Below are 24,164 nucleotides of genomic sequence, written 5' to 3' on the forward strand. Positions count from 1 at the left end.
CTGGTGAGAGGTTAAAAATTACTTCACTTGGCAATAACTCATTATATGCATTCAGTTCAAGAACAGTTTCAGCTTTGATATGATTGGGTTTTGAATTAACCATTAAAAAACTGGCAACAGTTTTGCAAAATTATAATTTAGACTTTATTTTCTGTCATTATTATGACTATCGTGCAGTTATACTAAATAATTGTATTTATTTATTTATTAATACTGAGATGCAAATAGAAGTAGAAAATTAATTTAATGTGACTGTGTAGCAAGTTAGCGGAGCAGCGTTCAAGGCATAAGTAAAGAAATCTGCTGCTATGGGCCTCCAAACCAGCAGGGGGACCCGAAGTGCACTTTGATTCTTACACAAAATGTAGCATAGAGTTGAATAATTGGCGTCTTCAGGTAAATTGTGACAATTTTTTTTTTCTTCGTTCTCTGTTTTGTTGTTTCAGCCTATTAGATGTTGAAATGTGGTCGCTTTGGTCTGAAAATAGTCCCGTACAGGAGCAAATACAAACCACAGTTAATAGTGTATAAACTCTCTGTAGCCTGTGTCATATTAGTAATTTTGTGTTTTAACTTCATTTCTGAAATCTGTTGAAAAGTGACTTGCAGCAAAATTCAGCCAATCTCCCAGCAAGACCGAACACAAAGTCAAAATAATCAGACTTTAAGGTGTAGATTGAATAAAAAAAGTCTTGATTTTGACTTCAGATTGTCTCTGTACTCACCCACTTGACTTGAGGCTTGACTGACACACGGTTAGCACAACAACAAGTTTGTACCGCACCAGCCACCCACACCCATACGATGCTTCTGCGATTGTGTGAGATTGACACACAGTAAAGTTTTACAGGTGCGCTGAAGCGGGTAATTTGCCTGTTAGCTGTGACTAATGAAATCTCCACTGCTGTGCCCTCAACTGCTGCAGGGGCAGAGGCCACTTTCCTGTTTGGATAGGCAACGCTTTAAAGCAGAGCGAAGGGGAGCCTGCTTTTACGTGGGTGTGCGACAGGGAGCCTATAGCAGGGCTTCAACCAGACAGGACGGAAGAAGGGAGAGTGAGCAGAGTAGAGTTAACCAGAGTAAGACGTCGGGGCGCAGGTCTGTTACTTAATGGCTTTAGTTTTTACTCAAGTCACTGAATGATAAATGTGCTTATTAATGCCAAAGAATATTAGTAATTTAGATCAAAATTAAGAAATAGTAGCCGAAATAGTCAGAAATAAACACAACTTATCTCCAAAATAAGAGATTATAAGCAAAACTAATTCCGTTTACACTCTAATCAACAAAATCACTAAACACTCAGAAACTAAGTAAAAATGAAATAATGACATCTAATGGAAAACCAAAAGCATGCAAATAAGAAAAAAAAAGAAACAAATGATGCAACCGGTTCAGTATTTCTTATGTTTTACAGTGTTTTAACGTGGATTGACAAAGTTTCCGATACCCAGAGGTAAATGATTTAATCATTTCTGTCTCTTGGTTTTGATTGATTTTTACACCAACTTTTTTATATATGAGACGGTTAATCTGGCCAGAAAAAACTTTTCATGTTTTGTTTCCAGTTACTGTTTCACACAGGACGATTATTGGTGGTGCACTGCCTCCTACCACCACTTACCGCGCAAACAATCATCAGTTTCCATTTAAATAATCATCTTTCTGCAATTTATAGGTTTGCAAAACAGTGTGTGGATAAAAAACCGGGTCAGACTTGTTTGGTGTTTGGGCCCATTAGCTTCAGGCTTCAACAGGAGCTAATCTGGATTTTAAATGCTTTCTTTCCATACTCAGAAACCAGATATTCCAGGACCAGCCGGAAACACAGCATTAATGATTTTAGAGGTCTGACTGAAAAAGTTGGAGGTTTCCAAGCAGCCTTGAGATGAGTATCAAAATGGGTGCAACACATGCTAAGCATAATGGAAGTTGATGGAAAAGCTAAACGTACATCCCTTGTAGAGTTTGGAAGTTTAAAATGTAGGTCATTACATTGTTTATTTTGCTAAGAAACAAGGCAAAGCATGTTTATTTGTACAGTAGTATAGCACAGTTGAGCAACAACACAATTCATTGTGCTTCCTGTGATAAAGCATAAAAAAAGAATAAATGACAAGAAAAACGGAATCAGAAAAGCAAATCCCACTGATTTTCCTGAAACCTAGAACAGCTTGACTTGGTGTAGCGTCATTTCGTTTCAGACAAATTAAATATGGCCCTTCTACTAAATGAAGACACCAAGACGGCTCTGCGCTGCAGCTGACATATAAAGGTCGCCTCGAAAAACGCTGAACTATCCCTTTAAAATAGTTCACGGCGCTAAACACAGTGGCGATTGCTGTCAACGCGGGCCACAGTGTCACCGCATCCGGGTGGATTCATGTTACCGCTCCGTCCACACACTCACTCGCATCTCTTAAACATAGCAAGTGGCCGACAAGTGAGTCCGTGAGTGTGTGTGTGTGTGTGTGTGTGTGTGCGTGTGTGTGGGTGTGTGCGCTGGTGGGGACGACGAGCCCTCCCAAGGAGAGCTGACGAAGACCTGCACATGTGCATGCGTGTCACCTCTGACCCTCGCGCCACTTCGGGGCCTGGAATGCGCTCGCGCGGTGGCACCCACAACCGCACACTAAGTACTGTTGCCTCTGCTGCTGACGGAGCTGCTGCTCAGCCCCGCTGTAGAAACTGATTGATGATTGGCTGAAAGAGCAATCAGCAGAATGCAGAATGTATTGGGGAGGGCAGAGGCGAGGGCTGACACCGACCTGCAACCCCTGACCTCTAACGTCAGATGGTGGCACTGTCATACTGATACATATGTTGCACAGAAGATTTTTAAATGGAAGCGGGCCTATTATGCAGGAATTATATTTTGCACATTTTTATGCTTCCATTTTGGTCTCAGCTGCTCCTAAACACCGTCCAAGTGCTAAAGAAAACCCACACAGCCATTTTTTGGTAATAAGTTAATGTCTTTTGGTGTCTGGAAATCGAGCCATTTCTAAACCTCCTGATTAAGTCACAATCGATGGAGACTGTACCGTTATCTAGCAACCCAAGCGGAGCTCCAGCACATTTGGTCAGCTGGTTTTAGCTCTGTGTGTCCTCTACAATGGCTGCCATTGTTTTGTTGTTGACTTACCATCCAGAAACCGTTTCCTGCATTCTTGTTGGTTGTGCAGGAGGCTACAATTCTGCTTTTCAAATATGTACCGTTGTATAGCTGAGTGTGTATTTGCATCCATTTTTATTTCATTTGAGCATCTTTACTGTTTCATTACTAGGAACAAATGAAATTATTATTTTTTGTAAACATAAACAAGTCTTGTGTAGCCCATAGATTTGTGCTGACATGTTCAAGGAAGGATCACCTTTAAGAAAGTTTTCTAGAGTTTAGGCTCACACGTATTCACTACAAATTCTGCTTTGTATTTAAATCATCAGAAAACAAAATCATCAGATCCTTCAGAGCTTCGAAACATCTTCCTGAGTTGATCACTTTTTTTTGTTGTTGTTTTCTGTGGTGTGTGTGAGGCGATATGGCGTGGTGGGGGGCCGCGCCGTCCCTCTAAGTGGTGTTAGGTGTTAAAGGCCACGTCCAAGTGAATGTAATGAGCTGGCAAGATGTTGGCTCCGGGGTGGCTCATTTCGTACGTGTGTGTGTGTGTGTGTGTCCCTCGTGTCACCAACCTTTGTGACTTCTGCTTTAGTCATCACTAAAGAGATGCCACCTCCGTGAGACTAATTTGTTGCACCCTTTAGCAACCATGTGCAAAGGAAGATCTTCTGCTACTGTACATTTCCATATGTTCTCTAAACCACGTCTGAACTCGGTTTTCATTGCTGAAGATGAGAACTCAGCCTTTCTTTGCTTTTTTTCCTCTTCTCCTTAGATGGAGTCCTAACTAACACTCATTTACCCCCTAAAGGAATCTGCTGAAAACCAATAACGAGTTGGCTTAGAAGGCTCGGCATGAAAAGCCGACGTAAACACCATTCTTCTCCGTTTAATGAATACTGTAAGAGAATATTGTGTGACCTGTGGACGGAGGAACAGAGAGAGAAAGGCATAAGAACAAAGAAGGAAACCAACGAGAGGCAACGACGATGACGATGGAGCTTTACGAGGTAAAAGTTCTGATGGGAAATTCAGATGGTAGATCTGAGGAACAAAGCAGATGTGTGTGTGTGCGTGTGTGTGTAAGAGATCGAGAGACGTTTCAGATCTCTTTTTTTGCCGTTCTTCCCCTTAGGAACAGTAATTGTGATCCATGCTCTGTTAAAAACTACAGTCTACCGGGACCAACGTGAAGACATTTAACACACACACACGCACACGCACACACATACACACACACACACACACACACACACACACACACACACACACACACACACACACACACACACACACATGCACACACACACACACAGATGTACTTGCTAATGGAAAGGTAATCATTCTGAATGTTTTGCCCATATTGCAGCCAGTTCCAATATATTGATTTCTTTTTATGTTTCTCTTCTTGTTCTTTTCAAAATCATTGAGTTTTTTTGTTTTCTGGTAAGGAGCTGATATTTTGTATGATTCTTTTGTATGACTCGAAAATGGATTTATTAATCAGTTTTATTTTCTGCCGTTTCAGTTTAATATCAAACGGGACCGCAATCACACAGTGACTTAAACTCCACTAAACACAGTAATTATTTTCAAATAAATAATAACTCATGTCTAATTGGTTTTACTGAAAAGATGGAAAAATCTAATCCATTCCAGATCAAAAAATAAAAAGTATGTTAATCAGAAAATAGTCAGAAAATTGTTCTTTTATGAAGGCAAATGAGTCAATTTTCCACAGAAATCATGACTGCTTTCTTTAAAATATTTAATGTGTAGTTTATTCTTAATCATAAAATTAGTTTAGCATTTGTATCAATACACAAAAGTTAAAGCAGGTTTTATGGTTCACAACCAAACAATCAGTAAAAGTTTATTTATTTAGCCCATTTCAGCCACGAGGCAGTTCAAAAAAGTTTTACATCATAAAAACACACACACACACATACGAAGTTATAGAATACACAGTCAACAATTGCCAATTGCCGTTGTTGCACATCAAAATGTTGATTGACGTTTCTCACAAGCACTTTCAACTTGAAGATTTTCGTCAACATGACAAGTTTGTTTGACCTCACCCTGTTTCAGGCTTTCTGCTGTTTGCTTCACTGGATTTTATTTAGGGGTATCAAAGTAACAGGGACTGAATGTAAATATAAACCATGCTATTTTTTTTAAAGACATTTGAAACCTTTTGACCTCTTTCTTGTGTAAAGCACTGTAGATTGCGGATCTCTCCCCCCCCACCCCCCTTTTTCCATCCCCCGTCAGCCTAGCAACGTCACTTCTGATTGGCCCAGGAATGCAAGACGGCACGCCTGAATGTTTTCACGCCTCTTATCACGTCTGCTTTGTCACCTCTGCGCCTCCATACAACAGCCTCGCGGCGTCTGCCCCAACTTGCTGATTATTACCCGAAGTGATATTTGGAGTCTTAATTCACCCAGCGGTTACATGGTGTCAACGAGCGGTTTCCTGCTCTTTCAGGTATAGCCTACATATGTTTGGGATTTGGCGCTTTCTCCTGTCAACACCTGATGATGAACACAGATAAGGCCGTTATTTTTTAAAATTTTTTTATTTTTCTCCCAGCCCCGCACACACCCCTCCACTTCCACGTGTCTTATCGGCGATAAGAGACATGTCAGTGTTTACCCCATGAACGACTTTATTATGACTCTGCGCCCCTACTACTCCAGCGGCGCTGCCGTGTTTTGTCGGCGCGGCTGTTGACAGACACGGACAGCCGGGCAGCACGAAGCGGGGCCGACCGGGTCGAGGATGCGTGAGGGAGCGCGCGCGCGCCGTGTAACGTGGGATTGTTTACAGGAGTAATGGTGTTGCTCTGACTACGCTTCTTTTGATCTTCTCGCGCCACCTCAGTTAGCACCTCTGCATGGTTGGAAGTGTTACGGAACGAAAAATCTGCTCTCTGAACTTGATAATGAGACACCTCGGACCTCCATTTTTTTTTTTTTTTTTTTTTTTTTTTAGACCTTGGCTCCTGCAGAGACGCAACAAAAAGAGAAAAGAGCACGTTTTCTCTTTGGTATTTTTGGGCCGCCTCGTTAAAAGTTTCCGAACATTACAGGAAACGCATATAGCACGGCTAAAAATGCAACCGCTCCACTAGTTTGCCTCGTTTGAGTGTGCGGACGCCACTCCACATCAATGCACATTTTGTGTACTAACTTAGCAGAGGAGGCTTTACATTTTATTAGTTTCTGTTTTGGCATCCGTCTGATGTTTGCTCCGCGTTATATTTAGCCTGTACATCCCTTCATCTGAAATTAGTCTGGCTGTGGTTGAGCTAATTCTGGGAAGTATAAGCTAAAATAAGGAGTACATAAAACACGTTCTCTGGTTTCCGCTCGCCTGGCGCTCTCTGATCGCCCCCTCTAACCTGCTAATCACTTGCAGCATGGCGGAGTGCTGGTACCAGCCCACTATGTTTAGTGTTTACAAGGCTTAAACACGGCCCTCTTTAGACATCCCATGCTCGTATAGGCAAAGGCGAAACAGATGCATGCACACGCAAATTTATTCAATTTATAGAGTATGCATCCACACACACACACACACACACACACACACCCTGCAAGCACTCGTTACACCCTGTCGTAGCTTTGATACACGTTAGCATGTTCACACACCCAGAGCATAACTGGAAAAGGTTGAAGTATTAATTTGTAGTAATGGGACTTATTTTCACCATGTATTGGTATAAAATCCAAAACGTCACACATACAAATAATTGAAAACACTTTAGTTCACAAACAAAGCTATGGGTAAAAAAAATCCCACCAATACTTTCATGGAATGACACAGAAAATGTGTTAAATATAAGAAGAAAAAAGATTTTCTGGTTTCAGATATGAATAAGAACTGAAAAATATGGAGATTGGCCGATTTGCAGCTTTGCTTAAAAAACTAGAAAAGTCTGTAACTGACCTAAAACTGAAGGCCAATTGGAAATGCCAGACAAACGATGCTGTAGAGTTATGGGAACAGAAGTCGTCTTGCTGTCAGAAAGTTGTTGGTTCAACACCAGTTTCATTCCCTGCCAGTTGTTGATTGCCCTTAAAAAAGGCAATCAACGTCCCATATTTCTTACTGATCCGCATTCTAGTAATTGAGTGAGCGTAACACCTTGACAGGTCAGCATGAAAAGCACTAAAGGAGTTTTTTACATCTTTATTAAGGTTATCTCCTTCCAGCTTACATTTATCAGGAAGACCAAAGCGGCTTGTTGAGCCCCTGGGATAAAATGTTGTTTCCAACCACATTTAGATCTATTTGAACGCCTTTATTAACATCTTTTCGCATCATACTTTATCTTTTTAGCTTAATTTTGCCGGGATCACTTTTAGTGAAACCAACTTGAACCAACTTCAAATGACATGAAAAGACTGTTGGATGCTGAAGTTTAAATGATTGTTTTCAATTTTGATATTAAATATGTAAACGATCGAGGTCATTTTCTTACCAGCTCTCACAAAAAAAACAAAAAACAACAACAACAAAAAAAGAAAAGCTAGGTTATTTTGCGCCAGACCCTAACAAATGTCTGCAGGTTCTTTTCTCGCCTCCTTCCCTCTGTGAACCCCGGTGGCGCAGCGGAGCGCGAAACCTACGACAGCCAAGGGAGTCGTAGCCGTGGCCCTAAATTAAATACAACCCTCCCAGGGAAGAGGGTTCCTGGCCACACGCAAACACACTCACATTTTGTCCTACCACAATAAGACGCTCCGCTTTCTGTGTGGGACACGCTGAAAGCAGGAGCAGACGCTGTGCTCGTTCACGTGCGGCCTACTGCTGCCGATGTCGGTGAAAGTCCGTCGGATTTATCTGTTATCACTCGGGAGGCCAGTTCGCGGGAGATCAAAACACAAGCGGAATTATGGGGGACGGGGTCAGAGGTCAAGGCGAGCAACGTAATCTAGTGCGCATCGTGCGGCCCGGATGATGAAGCGGTCTCGTCAGGGAGGGTGCGTTACACGGATCATCAGCGCTGTGATGGAAGGTGTTCACGAGGAATTTTGATTAGTACTTAGAGAAAACAAATGGAGGGAGGGAGGAAGAGCGAGGAGGGGAGCGTGCCAGACAGCCAGGGGACATCACCTCTTGATTCACAAACTCCAGTTCAAGGAAACGGGTCGTCATGATGAGAAACCGAGACAGAGGAGATAACAAGTGGATTCTTAATTGTTTGTGTGCTAAATTAGGGTAATTACATCTGCTGGCAAAGTTGTGCACGGCCCCAATGACACAATTTACTATTTGTAGGCATTTCTTCTGGAATAAAACTGAAAATACATTAAAAATCCACACGAAAGTATAAAAATAAGGATTCCTCAGTGAATTCCTTTTGAATTATAAACATCTACATGCAATATTTGTTGATGTAGTTTTTTTTAATACCCTTCCAATCTACACTAGAGAATTAAAATTGAATAAAGAAGTTGAAACGTGCTCTGCATCCTGACCCCTGTCAACACTACAATCCCCCATGGCAGTATGAGTCCTAGATATTAGCAAAGCTACATTATTGAACTATTAGAACTACACTAATATAATCTCAGAGTCTAAATCACTGGATTTTAAATGGCTAAACTCACCTAACCAGAGAGCAGCTGAAATGTAAGTCATTAAACTGTATGATGTTCAAAACTAATTTCCAAGTTTAGGAGGCATCCGACCGACTTTCTCCAGCAACCATTCAAGCTGTAACTTTTATAAAGACTATGTTTTATTTATTTAATTTTTGCATATTTGTTAAAACTGTCAGCGTGTTGTGACAGATAATCTGTGAAAGAATCAATCTCCTCCGCTTCTTCTCTAAGCTACTATTGCTGTCTGACGAAACGCCCCATTCCCAACCAAAAACAGCCAATCAGAGCCAGGAGGAGGGTCTTAGTGCTGTCAGTCATCCTCGTGTGCTTGCTGCTATATGTGCTAATTTATCTGCCGTCATCGGCGGCCATGCTAACAGGCCTGAGCATTCATAACAGGCTAGGCTAGCTGCAGCAGCGGGGAGGGGAAGCGAGGATGAGCAGCGCCACATCAGATTGTGATTGACAGCTCTAAGACTAAAATTTGTTTCTAGTTAGCAGAGGAGCTCTTAAAATATCTGTCTCATACCATACTGTCACTACATATAGTTTTAATAAATATGTTTATAACAATAATTTATTTATAGAAAAGTTACATGAATGTTAATAAAAAAAGAAACATTTTTATAACTCATTTTACTGTTGATATATTTGGCTGTGAGTAGCCAAATCATTAACAAGCCATAATAAATATTGAATACATGCTAGCTTTAGCCTAGCTGTATGTGTTGACAAAGATATATTTAGAAACAAAAGGCCACACAAACTCAAATAATGTTGATGTCAAGAAAACAGAGTTGGGACTGTAGACATTATGTAAATTGGATTGCATATTGATTGATTGATTGATTGATTGATTAGGACAACCCCAAATAACATCGCAAAGAATGAAAAAAAACCTTTAGCACTTAAAAAAAAAGAAAAAAAGAAATCCAAAACAAAGCACAGGGAGGAAACGGAAACTTTTAGGGTTCACAAGAAGCCGTGCAACGCACCGAGATATTTTCATTGGATGTAACGTCTGAACTTAAGAAAATCCACGGATATGACCTCATGCATGAAAAGATGGTGGGAATGTGAGAAAGTGAGACTGAGAAAAACCATATTTCTTTTGGGTAAGCAGTTAATAGCACATCACCAGAACCAGCAGGTCATAACCTTTTACTTTCTTTCCATTTTATTTCAATTACAGACACCAAACTGAGTGAATGTCTGTGCGTGCGCATGTGTGTGTGTGTGTGTGTGTGTGTTGGGGTTGGTGTGTAGGCTCAGATGGAGTGTGAATGGTGTTTATTTGGTCATGGGTCTAAACCGGATGGAAAGGTGTGGGTAACAGCGGCACAGGGAAATGATATTTTAAATATACACCCTCGTGTGTGTGTCAAAAGTATGTTCTTACCGGGGGTCGGGCTCATGCTACATTGGTGTCCGAACGCCGTGTCCTTCTTCCCAGCAGAGTCTCCTGCAGTGGGCTGGTCATGGGAATGAGGCAGCTAACAGGGAAGTGTTAAAAGGAGACATTTTGTCCACTTTCATGCTGCCTAACTACTGAAAGGAGTTGGAAAAATTTAAGATATCAAAGTGCTAGTATTGATACCACTTGAATCTTTTCGCATTTCATCCCATTAGGACCACAAACTTCAATTTTCGTCGAGGTTTCCTGCGGTAGACCAACACAAAAGCGGCTGCATAGTTGTGACGTTTCTAAGACATTTCTAAATATGTTATCCGCTTTGGACTCCCGCTTTTTATGGTGGTTAGGGACCACCACCATAAAACCAGAACAATAGTGGTCACATAGACCGAGGAACGCCCCAAACATGCCCAGACGATAACATTGTGGGGGAAGTTCTAAGCAGTATTAAGTTATGAAACAATATCCAAAGCTTTGAATATTTTCAATCCGTCATCTGAAAAGTGGCGAGAGCGCGGAACAACTCCAAACCTACCAAGACGTGACCAAATCAGCAAAGGAGAGCATTCATCAGGGAAGAAGACAAACACAACCATTAGTCATTCACCCACGCATGCAGGCTTAACGGAGGAGTAGCAATGTGGACGGCCATTGTTGGAATTAAACTAAACTGTCCGATTTAAAGCGTACCATGAGTCATAATGTAAGAGACAAAAAGATAAGTCAGATGTCTCCTCAATTGAGCTTCTTGGCTAACAAATTAAATGCTAATTGTGTCCGAAAACGAAAAATCTCCATGTTGAAACATGGAAGTGGTAGCACCATGCAGTAGGATTTTTTTTTTTAAAGATTTGTAACTGGGGTCAGAGGTTCAGCGAAAGCTACAACAGAGCTGGATCAACTCATGTGTTGAACTGTTCCAGTCAAAGTCCAGGATTAAATTGGACTTGAAAATTGACAGTCACAAACGCTTTCCATCCATCCAGCGGATTAGCAATGAACAATGGATCAAAAATGGCCGGTGCGGAAATGTAGAAAAACCTCAAAGGGTATGGATGCTTTTACTCTTCTTTCCATTTTGCAACTCTGAATTTTTCCACGACGTAAAAGAAAGAACGTGTTGCTCTGCTGACCAGATTACAGATTAAACTCTTATTCATTCTGAGCAAGAAATCTTTCAGCGTTACTCGGTGCAGCTTGCGATGCCCTGATGCTGACACAACTGGCACCACTGGGGGAAAAGTAAAACAAAATCACATCTGTAAACAAGCAAACACAAGCAAACACAATCCCTGAGCGTGTCTAAGCCAGTATCCCAGCAGCGATCGTCACAGAGGAACTGGTTACAGATGAAAGAGATGGAGCTTCCTCCAGCAGCCCGCCTCATCTGCTCGTCTGTGAAGATCCCTGCTCGGATCGTCTCGCCTTGCCGAAGGTGTAAGTGTAAGCTTTAGAGTGACTAAAGACAATCTGGGGGCAAAAGAAAAAAAGTCTGAGAAGAAGATCTAAGATGAGCAGATCAAAGCGGAGGGAAAAGAAGAAGAGATGTTTGGGCAGATTACGCCGGGCCTTGGCGCCTGTCTGTGGTTCCAGGGAACTGATGTGTCACCCGGATCCTCAGGGTGCTGACAGCAGAGCGCAGGAAAAGAGGGTGTTGATTGTACTTCAACCTATTTTCCTTTTCTTTTTGTTTTGTCTGTTTTTTATTCTGAAACTGGACAAAGGAAGGACAAAAGTGATCCCGTCGGAGTATATTTACAAAGCATGGATGCTTGTATTGTTAGCAATAAAGTGTAACTGGTTTTTCATTTCAGATTTTGTTTGATTCTACTGTCTGTCAGGTTGTTTTGCTCCTTGAATTTCAACTTTTTTCTCCTGTTTTTGCTACATTTCTGATTTTGTAGAGGCTATCTGGTTTCAGCTCCACTTGATCCTCTTTTCGTTTTCTGATCTCCTTCCTGAATTCAGATTCTCAGTTTGATTTCGGTTCGCTTTCCTGCTCCAGATAAAGACGAAAAAACAACACGATTTGGATGTGGATCCTTTTCATTGAATCAATTTTGAAACTAGAAGTTATCTCAATGCCAAAACAGCAGTCAGAAGCAAATGTATGGAGCCATAAAGTTTTTTTTAAAGGAAAGCAAAAAATAATTTGAAACAAAAAAAAACATTAAAAAAAATATGTTGAAACTGAGATGAAGTTTAAGATAGAAAAAAATGACACTGAAAATAAAGATTTGAAATGGGAAAAAATGGCAGGAAAGTTCAGAAATACTTTTCAGATTTAAGTTTTTTTTTCAAACTATTTGTCAGTTTTAAATTAATATTTCAGTTTAGAATGTTTTTTTTCTGAACTTCCAAGACCCCAATTTAGCTCCATATGAATGTTTAATTAAAATTTTGTTGCAGAGACAGAAATTAAATTTTTTAGGTAGCTGGATAGACTTCTGATCTGCAAAAAGACATCCGTATTAGTTTATTTATTTACGTCTGTTTGTTTGTCCATATCTTTTTAAAATGTGTACTTTAAGCCTCAACCTTTCCTCATGATGTGATGATGAGTCAATATAGTGCAGTGAAACGGATCACACAAAACTGCAAATACACTAACATTTCTGTTGGATCAAAAACAAAAACCTAATTTAGAGCAACTCATTTTCCCCTTTTGCGTGTCAGAAACGCAACATAAATATCACATCGACTGTATTTCAACTTCACGTTCACATTTTCCCTGTGTGATTTTCATCCAAACGCTCATCTTGTGTTGAAAAGATTTCCCATCAGCCCTGACAGAACATGTGGTTCTGCAAATGTCTGCTTTTCTTATTACCTGCCAGCGTTCCCCTGCTATCACACAGCAAATGTGCAATGAGCGAGTGAGTGTAATATGTGTGCGTTTGTGGGGAGCGTATGCATTCCGAGGCTCCTCACACATGGTTTCCTCATATCTGTTTTACAGCCTTTTGCTGTGTAACCCTGACCAGTGTCTAACCATCTGTCCTTCTCTCTGGTCGCCTGTAATAACTGGTCACCCTTCCCTGCCCTCTTATTGAACTTTTCTCTTTCTCTCTCTCTCTTAACATCACGTCCTGATAAAAACTTCAAATCCAGCTTTGAAATTTTGCGAGGATGTTTTTGGCAAGCGGAAAATCCGATCGAAACAGGGATTTGACGTTCACGTGAGACAGACCGCAGTCCTCCGTATGGCAGCAAGCGAGGTCGCACACCTTATTCCTCACCCTTCACACTTTCAACACTGACCTTTGCCCCGGTGGTCGGCAAACACATGCGTGTGCTTTTCTGTATGATGTGCAGAGCAGCCTTCACGACTTTGTAATTAAAATTATACATTTTTTTTATTTTTTATTTTTAGAAAGTTTCCAGCTGGAAGGAAGTCGAACGTCCAAGACGGACATGTTCAGACGATGGAAGTCTGGCTTCTATTAAAAGCCTGAAAACTTTATTTTTGTTCTTCTTTTTTAAGTTTATATATCTTAATCCATGGATCTAATGGTTTTGTCATTAAATTGAATATTTGCTTGATCCGGTTTGTTGAACAGTCAAAACCAAAATATGTTTTTAATCAGAATTTTTACAACTTTTCAGATGTGAGGCTCGTGATACTTCTATTCGTTTTTCATCCTCAAAGTCGTTAAAAATATGAAAAAGCGTTAAAGTAAAAAAAAACAAAAAAAACAACGTGAGCACAAACCAGATGAGAGGACTTTAAAGGACAATGTTGGACAATTTTATCAATGGATCAGAACGCAAACTCTGTCCGGGTTTAAGTGAAATTAATTTGTGAAATTAAAAGTTGAAAGAACAAGAAGTAGAGGACGACCCGGGAGCCATTCGCGGCCCCTGGAGTCGGTCTGTGTGGCCCCTGGATGCAGTTTAAACAGCTGATGCAGATGGAGGCTATTTGTGCTTTTCTCTGCATGAGATCTTAAATAACAAGTGTATATCCTATATTGAGAATTTTAAGTACCAAACAAGTGCTTTTCGTTTATTAGCTGTGTTTTTATTGCTCACTTTCATTTTAATGTCAGTAAATAAGGCCACAAATCTCCAGTGAACTCAAAAACAGACTCAACCAAACCCAATAAATAAACTAAGTGTGTTCAAAGACAGTTTTTGTTTCTGGGAATAAACTGAAATGATTAAAATTATATTTTTGATCAAGTTTGAAAACTGTACAGCTTTGAGACCCTTTTTTGGAACACTTTTTAGCTAAAAAATTAATTTGTTGCTAAGTCGACTAAAAAAAGACAAAAAAAACCCCATCACAATAAAATTAGCTTTTTTATTTTTAATGGAAGTAAATAAAAATTAATTTGTGACCCCTGTGTGCTTTCAACTTGCCAATTTTTTTTTTAATCTGTTGCTTACCCCAGGTGCGAAAAATTTGGGCTGTCCTCAGAGATGCCTGAAATAAAATGTTGTGTGTCTGAATCCGGTAAGAACTTTAAGCATTCAACCTTATAGCTCAGGCTTCATACTTCTGAAAACTAACCTGGTTCCTTAAAGGCTTCCTGAGAATTAAAATACAGGTCCTTCTCAAAAAATTAGCACATTGTGATAAAGTTCGTTATTTTCCATAATGTAATGATATAAATTAAACTGTCATTAGATTCATTGCACACCAACTGAAATAATTCAGGTCTTTTATTGTTTTAATACTGATGATTTTGGCATACAGCTCATTAAAACCCCAAATCCCTGTCTCAAAAAATTTGCATATTTCATCCGACCAATAAAAGAAAAGTGTTTTAATACCAAAAAAGTCAACCTTCAAATAATTATGTTCAGTTATGCACTCAACACTTGGTCAGRAATCCTTTTGCAGCCTTCAAGGTGGCATGGAGGCCATCAGCCTGTGGCTCTGCTGAGGTGTTATGGAGGCCCAGGATGCTTCGATGGCCTTAAGCTCATCCAGAGTGTTGGGTCTTGCATCTCTCAACTTTCTCTTCACAATATCCCACAGATTCTCTATGGTCAGGAGAGTTGGCAGGCCAATTGAGCACAGTAACACCATGGTCAGTAATACCAGTGGTTTTGGCACTGTGAGCAGGTGACAGGTTGTGCTGAAAAATGAAATCATCTCCATAAAGCTTTTCAGCAGATGGAAGCATGAACTGCTCCAAAAGCTCCTGATAGCTGCTGCATTGGCCCTGCCCTTGATAAAACACAGTGGACCAACACCAGCAGCTGACATGGCTCCCCAGACCATCACTGACTGTGGGTACTTGACACTGGACTTCTGGCCTTTTGGCATTTCCTTCTCCCCAGTCTTCCTCCAGACTYTGGCACCTTGATTTCCGAATGRCATGCAMAATTTGCTTTCATCCGAAAAAAGTACTTTGGACCACTGAGCAACAGTCCAKTGCTGCTTCTCTGTAGCCCAGGTCAGACGCTTYTGACKCYGTTTCTGRTTCAAAAGTGGCTTGACCTGGGGAATGCGGCACCTGTAGCCCATTTTCTGCACACGCCTGTGCACGGTGGCTATGGATGTTTCTACTCCAGACTCAGTCCACTGCTTCTGCAGGTCCCCCAAGGTCTGGAATCGGCTCTTCTCCACCATCTTCCTCAGGGTCCGGTCACCTCTTCTCGTTGTGCAGCGTTTCCTGCCACACTTTTTCCTTCCCACTGAGGTGCCTTGATACAGCACTCTGGGAACAGCCTATTCGTTCAGAAATTTCTTCCTGTGTCTCACCCTCTTGCTTGAGGGCGTCAGTGATGACCTTCTGGACAGCAGTCAGGTCGGCAGTCTTACCCATGATTGCGGTTTTGAGTAATGAACCAGGCTGGGAGTTTTTAAAAGCCTCAGGAATCTTTTGCAGGTGTTTAGAGTTACTTTGTTGATTCAGATGATCAGGTTAACTGCTCATTCAGAGAACCTTTTCATGATATGCAAATTTTTTGAGACAGGGATATGGGGTTTTCATGAGCTGTAAGCCAAAATCATCAGTATTAAAACAATAAAATACCTGAAATATTTCAGTTGGTGTGCAATGAATCTAAAATATATGACAGTTTAATTTTTATCATTACATTATGGAAAATAATGAACTTTATCACAATATGCTAATTTTTTGAGAAGGACCTGTACACCTTGTACAAGGCAGCAAAGCAGGAAGTACCTTTCTAACTACAAAATAAGAGTCTCAAACAGATGCAGCAGAATTTCAAACTAAAATCACCCTCCTGCATATACATGTCCTTTGACTTACATCTGACGGAAGCAGCTGAACAGAAATGTTTTCTTTAGTTGCCACAGCTACTCTTTGCTTTGACAAGAGATATCAACTCGTAATCTCCTTTATGTGTGTGGTTTGTAGCTAGCTGGTGCTTTCTTTGCGTTTCGGGGCTCAGTGTGGGTCCGCACGTCTCTGTATGTTATGCTAACTTTCTCATTTCCGCTGGTTTCACTCTGAATGTTTTTGTCGGTTTGAAAATCCTGCGAAAGTCCAACCTCTGCTTCCTTTTCTGCTAACCCTGCAGTCAAAATACACTTGTTCAGGCTTCAAAGGGATCACAAAGGGGAGAGGAAAGGGGGAACCAGAGGAATACCGGCGGATTGGTCTGGAAAACCTTTAAAAAAAAAACAAAGAAGGCATAATTTAGAAATATCCTTAGAAAAAAAAATAGAGGTTTTGCGAATGATGATTCATCCAGGAGACACAGTTGTTGCTATTAAAGTCCTTTCATTTCCGTTTTATTTTATTTTTTTAATTGAATATTTAAGAACACTCCAAAGCAAAACTAACCTGAGGGGGAAAAAAAGAGAGGAAGAAGTTGTGAATAGTTTCGGCTGCTGTCCCGATCTGGGCTGTGCGCTGCGAGGTTAATTAGGCATATCAGACACTAATCCCTCTCCGGGGTCATCTGCTGGGGTCAGCCTTAAAAAGGAGAGAGGTCACAGCAACATCCGCCTCCGTGTATTAATGACGGCGTCATGCCTGCGAGGGGGTCGACTGTTTATATGTTTTAGTGTTTATTAAAAAAGAAAAGCACGGCCCTGAGCAGCTAGAGGTTTTCAGTTTGCAGTGTCTGTTTACTCACTGTGGTGGCAGATGGGGGACGGTATTGATGATTAGCCACAGATCACTATTATTGATCTGAGATTACAGTGCAAAAGGGCTTTACTGTATTCAGCCGGTCAGGCACACAGACTGCAGACTACTGTAGCCCGCAGGGAACAAAAGTCTTTTTCTTGTGTGCGGTATGTGACTGCTCAGCAAGGACAGGGATTAACGCAGAACACACACACACACCTGTCACAGCACTTACGTACAACTGGAAAACACAGTAATTAGGTTTATTCAGTAAAATAAATGTATCAAGCTTTGAAGATGCATTCAGTGATTCATTTATTCCACTACAGCTAAAATAAAAACAGACCTGGTTACTAAAGTCTGGATTTCAACGACATGATATCCCAGAAATACAGAGTTAAAAAAAATACACAGATTATAAGATTTGCCTATTTTCTTTTAAGCAGATAAGAGGGTCTGAAATTGATCTGATCAGAAAACAAGAAATTGTTCACTTATTTTGAAGCATTTCAGTTGTAGGAGACTCAAACTCACTTGTTTGAGACAAAGATTTGCTCTGATGAAGTCTGCTGGGGACGGGGACGCGAAAGGAAACGGTGGTAGTAACAGGGATCGTCAGGCCATTCTCAGGCGGCTGCTGCGAATACGCATTTACAAAAACATAAATAAATAAATACATGGTACAATTTTCACTGATGTGAAGAACAAGAACTGACTCTTTGAATGGTGTCTTAGCTGGGATTACTGGACCTCACTGAAAACAATGAATGGAGCTATAAAAAAAATTTATTCGTTACATGTAATTGAATTAAACTTATTCATTTATTTGTGTTTCTTTAACACAAAAACTTAAACCTAATTCATTTACTTTGATGAATTTAATTTGATTCCTTGCAACATATTAACAGATTTTTTAAGTTGAAGTTTTTCAGTGCTGGATGGAATTTGATTTATCAACAATAATGATCATATAAAGAGAATATAATCAGAAGATTAGTAGATTACTACCATTCAAAAGTAACTTGTAACATGTACATTACCTGCTTACATTATCTACACATTAAGCACATAACATTCTTTTGCAACTTATTGTGTACTTCCTTACATTCATGTGATCAGTTTGTATCCTTTTCTACTGTTTATCATCTGAAATTTGGTCATTTACTATCAAACAGTGTCAAACAGTGTCAGTCACCTGCAGGCTGTAACTTGTGTAGCTACATGCTAACACTTTTGAAACACATTTTATTATATTTACTGGAATCATTTGCCACCGATATCAAACACAGACTCCCCGGAGGATTGTAAACATTTCCTCTGCCTGTTGAAACGCCAGCATCTGTCCCCTTGCCTCTGTTGTTTCTTCTCTCTTCCATCTCCGAATGACATGTATTTGCTTGTCTATTTTTGTAGCCACATGACAGCCGGGGGGTTATTTGACATCGCTATGCAACACCTTGACTTCTGTATTGTGTTACATCTGCGTTTTATTGCCTCGGCTCAGAAATAGAACGCAGTTTTATGACCCTTGCTAATATTTTTGGCCTGTGCTGCTCCTGGCTTTTGTAAGGACCTGAAATTGATATGTTTCATGTCCAACTTTATAACGGCAGGATTATTTGTGAACGTTACGACCTGCGAGTTGCAAAGCCGCTACCCTTTTACAGTCGCATTCTAATTTATCGAATTAGTTGAATTAGAGCCTAACAAACGATAAATTTGAACGTGTTCTAATTTATCGTTTGTTAGGCTCAAAGTACATTTTGAAAATCCATATTTTTGCATTATAAAATGTTTTCATTCTTTTTATTGGTCTTATTTAATATTCTAATTTCAAATGTCATGTTTCGTTAATGGTAATCAAAAAACACACACAAAAAAACATAATATTTAAGAAAAATAAATCACCAGTCTGTGTTTATACAGTATATCTATATAATGTGTTTCATTTAGAGATGGAGTTTCTGAAATAAACAGACGTTTAATAATATTCAAATTTATAGAATGGGTGTGTAGAAGAAGAAATCTTACCAAAAGATGGTAAAAATAAGTAACAATTGATATCTTTTAAAGCCATATTGTGTAAAAAAAAAAGAATACAACAAAACAAAATCAAATTTCCCTTGTCTGGAGGATATCAGTGAGCTAGAGTCTCATGTCAGACATTATGAGATTCACCAGTTGAAAGCGTGAGCTTTACCTGTCACATCTATTGCTGCTCTTACTTACTTCTTCCTCTAACTTGCGTTCAGTCTCCATGGAAACCAATTGTTGTACTGGCTGATGTCCTCCACCTCATGGGGATCAACTCAGAAGGGATACAGCCTCGGCAGCAGAACCACTGCTTTGACATCTTGATGGAAGGATGTTAGCTAACGGCATTAAACTACATGGTCAGAGACGTCGCTACAGAGTCAGGCGAAAACAAAAGCACAGAAGTCTCAAACATGCAGCTGAAAATGACACGTTCAAGTTTCCACAGGCGAGCTGCAATGCGGCGCCGTTGGTAGCGTAAGGCTAGCATTGTTATCCTGTAGCAAGAAGCCCCTGAGTTTGAATCACGGCCACGGTCTTTCTGCTTTTGTTCTGCCTGGTTTTTCTCTAAACATGTTGGGTTACCCATCAGGTAACTGGTCTCAAAGCTGTCCTTGAAGAAGCTTTGTTCTTATTGACACAAAGATTGAAATAGATAAACATTTTGATGGAAGTTGCCATCTTTATTCGGTGAGGCGAAATAATCCAAATCGCCAACCATTTCTTCTTCCTGTTCATGCAGTTTTGGGCAGAGATACATCACCGACCTCAGAGTCTGTGATCATAACCCACTGGTTTTCTCGATAGATGGAGCCGGCTGTGATTGGTCGCGGCACGGCCTGCGTGTGGTTGGCTGCGAGCCAGCGTGATTGACAGCTCTACCTGGGTGGCGCTTGACAGCGACGGCTTTGTCACTATGGAAACAAACGCGGCGGGCCCCTTCAGCCAATCCCGGCTGAGCGCGAGCCCCGGGGATTCTTGAAACACATGCTGAAGATTTCCTCGGCTCCAAAACACACATAAACACACACACGTACATATATATACACACACATACACACTCCGTCCTACGGCTTTGCTTTGTTGGACATGAGTGTATATGCGCATGAGGTTTATTTGTGCGCATGTGTCCTGGGCTGGCGTGAGCTGTCTCCCTCGTTGCGGTGTGGTCTTCTTTCGACACCGTCTCCGGGTCGCTGACGTAGTTGTCATGGGAGAGTGCTCTCTGGGCTTGCACGCACCCGCGCTCACATGTATGCACACGCACACACACATCGGGGGATGCTGGGGAGGGGGGCAGGGGTCAGCTTGTATTAAAAGAGCAAATAAACTAAGTGTTCACACCACTAACCCACCGCAGACAGCACAGGCAGACGGAAAACAAGAAGGCGACAGGAGGTAACGTGGAAACAAGGGGGTGGAGGTAGCTACACGGGAGAAGATCTTTAAATTCTTCAGACGACCCGTATTTAGATAGTTTCTCACCCAGAAGACCTGGATATTAACCACATCCTCAAGGCGAGGGGCTTTTAGAAGATGACCCTATGGATAGGGAAGTGGTCCATTTTTAAGAGTTGTAGTCAAACCGTACTGGAAGCTCCGGATACCTCAAAGCGACTGATCCTATCATCAGGCGGGCCGCCATGATTTTTGGCACAAAAACCTCCAATGTTCTGCTGCTCGTCCTTGATTCTGATGGGTCTTTTTGTGTCTGCGGATTTCACGTTTGTGACATATCACTCCATGCGCCTTGGTGTCCTGTTAAACTCTGACTTTATTGTAAAGAATGTACGATATGATCTGAAACTTTGACACTGAAATCTCAGAGATTTTAATCTCGATCTTTTGGCTCCTTCCAGCTCCTTTCTCAGCCATCTCAACCAGCACTTAATCTGTCACTCGGCTCCCTTCACTCCATCCATCTCTCCCTCTCCTTTAATTTTTCCTCCTTTATCACATTCCTGCCTTGAACTCCTCATATTATTCCCCGTGTTTATTTAATTCTTTGTCCCTGGCCCAGTCTGTTTATGTCTCCTTGTCCCTCTCCCTCTCCAGTCGTCATAAATCGCTCTCTTGTTGCCTGTTGAAGTGTGAGGAATGGCAGATCAGATGGTTTCTCACAGCTGTTGCAGACATTCCCAGGTTCACTTCGCCACACACCGCCTCCTGTGCTCCAGCCTCTCGGACCTGAAGGCAAAATATACAAGACATGAATAGGATCTTAAATATTTGCCCAGCTTTGATGTGCGCTTCATCTGTCTTGCCAAATAGTACAAGAAGACTGAAAATCTCAGTGTAGAATGAGATAAGTCGGACATTTTGGCCAGAGGGATTCATGAATCCCATGTAAGTTGTCTTTATTTGTGTCATCACTAAAACACGTGTAATTTGCATGAATATCAACTTATGGAGTTGACAACAGGACGCCAGAACAAAGACTGGAAACTTGTGAAAAGAATAAAGTGTGTAAATGCATGCAGTTCTGCACAAAGGCATTTATGTCCATTGAACTTTTTCATACATTCTGTCAAATTGACACTGCAAATGGTGTAGTTTGCATGCCAGGCCTGCAGGAGGTGGTGAAACTTTGTGAACTGTCTTCTGCAGAGGCGTGTTTTCGTAACCCTTCCCCTATATAGAGTTGAACACAAAAGGGAATTCTTGCGTCTTTAAAAAAGTTTCACTCTACAGCTTTTTGTCCAACCTTTGCGTGTTTTTTCCGGCCAAAACCCAACAAAGACATTTGCGTTTCACCGTCCTGGCGTTGTCCTGTAAACAAGGCCTCCATTTTTGGACATGAGCCAACAAGTTCAACATCGGTCTGATCTGAACAGACCGCTTTCAGCAGTGGCTTTGTTCTTGCTGCTCTTTATTAAGGAACATTTTGTGGAAAGCATGACTAATAGTTGTCTTTGTCAACAGATTCCACCTTTGTAGCTGGTTTTGCTTTTCCCGTTCCCAGATCATGAACTAAACAATTTTCTGTAAGATCTTTAAACCTGGGTACATTTTTATGACTTAACTATGCTTTATCTGTTTTTACAACTTTCTCCCTGACCTGTCTGCTGTCTTTGATCTTCATGATGCTTCTTGTTCACTAATGTTCTCTAACAAACATCTGAATCTTTCACGGTATAGTTGGATTTATATTATTACACATGTGAACTCCTTACCATTCATTTAGAGATGGAATTTTGCTGCAGTATGGTGGCGAAACTGGAAGTTGTTCAGTCAGTTTAAAGAAATAAAATCCGATAGAGTCTGTGTCCTTTCGTTGAATTGGACACATTTCCGATTATTTTCAGGCTGCAAAAATAGATTCCTTGTATTTAAATGATATCCCAGGGTAGAGTTATGTAACTCTATAATGCCGTGTATAGCATGTCGCCAATTAATTGCATGCAGCGTTTCTCTTCCATCAGCAAACTGTAAAAACACTGTAAGCACTTCAACATGGACATTGTCAGTGTGAGTCTGTATGGCCCCTCCAGGTTGGGCCTCAGAGTGACTGCTCAGTGCCTGCATGGAGGCCCTGTGTCCTGTGTCAGCACAGCACAGCATAGCATAGCAGCCCACTGCCAAATATCCCCTCACCATTCCCCACCTCTCAGCAGTACTCTCTCTCACACACACACACACACACACGCACACACACGCACACACACACACACACACACACACACACACACACACACACACACACACACAAGCTCGTTCCAGGACGATCTCACGTCCGTCATGTGACCTCCTTCTGCTCTCTGGTGATAGACTTTGAGCAAATCTACATTTCTGCTATGAATAATAATAATAATAATAATAATAATAATAATAATAATAATAATAATAACAAGAGGAAGGAATCTACAAAGCAATAAATGTTTGCCGGCCTGTTCACCAGTTGTCACGCCGTCATCTAGACATGGATCAGATCATTGTTATCACCGACAGGGATAAACAAATTGCGACCTCTTGTCTTTCTCACCTCATCCTTCTTCTCCTCTCCCTCCCACTCCTCCTTCTCTCCTTGCCCTCTTGGACTGAATAGTGATCATGTTTGGCGTTTCATCGGCTCTTTGCGCTCGTCTCCTCTATTAAGATTGATGGGCCGCTCGACTATAAATGTACGCGGTAAGACTCAGACGCATCCACGCAAAAACACACACGCGCGCACACGCACACATACGTAGAGATATGGGGGCCCGCGCGCAGCATCCCAGTTAGCAACAGGATGCCAGAGCGGAGGGGTGCCGAGAGAGCATGTGAGAATATCGCTTTCGCTTTTTATGCGTTTGTATTTAAATTGCCTTCATTGACAGCAACGTGGAACCGAAGTCAAATTCCTTGCTTGTCTGCGCAAACGTGGCTGATTTTGATTCTTCTGACCCCTTCCTATGTTTGCAGGACCCTGTCTGTAAGTTTCAATTTTATTTGTGAAGCTCATTGTTAAAAATAAAACATTTAGACGGTAGTTGTGTTGTTTCGACATGAGCGAAATATCGACAAAGTTTTGCGCACATTTGTAATGGAAACGCAGCTCCTTTGTGCCGCTCGAAGAGGTGCAAAGTGATTCCCCTGGTGGATAAGAACTGGCTCATCAAACTCACTACTATCCGTTCAGATTGTGGGACATGACGGAATTTGTCATGAGAAATGTACGCAATCAGTAGGCTCAACGACAAAATTTTAACCCTAAAATACACAAGGTACGCATGATTACGTGAGAGACTTAAATGAGCTTTTATGAAGAAAATGGCGTTCTTCATTTTAAAGAAATGCCTAATAAGAAATGGTCCGTTTATGTTCTAAATGTACTGGGCCTGACTTTAATAAAAGGCTTTTTGGAAGAATATATTTAATTGTTTTAATGGATGGGTGCTTTGCAAACATGCTAATTTTTAAGGAATAGTTTTATTTTTCTAAATAAATGG

The 24,164-nt window shown here is 41.0% G+C and overlaps 1 long non-coding RNA gene across 1 annotated transcript; it reads right to left on the reverse strand.

Moving 5' to 3' along the window:
* Positions 1 to 17,231: 17,231 nt before the first annotated feature.
* Positions 17,232 to 23,372, reverse strand: LOC103457837 (uncharacterized). The gene is made up of 3 exons (XR_532484.2): positions 23,219 to 23,372; positions 19,432 to 21,423; positions 17,232 to 17,839 (listed from the first exon to the last, which is right to left on the reverse strand). It is a non-coding gene; the product is annotated as an uncharacterized LOC103457837 (long non-coding RNA).
* Positions 23,373 to 24,164: the final 792 nt, after the last annotated feature.

This window comes from Poecilia reticulata, linkage group LG21, assembly GCF_000633615.1.
Source record: "Poecilia reticulata strain Guanapo linkage group LG21, Guppy_female_1.0+MT, whole genome shotgun sequence".
NCBI lineage: Eukaryota > Metazoa > Chordata > Actinopteri > Cyprinodontiformes > Poeciliidae > Poecilia > Poecilia reticulata.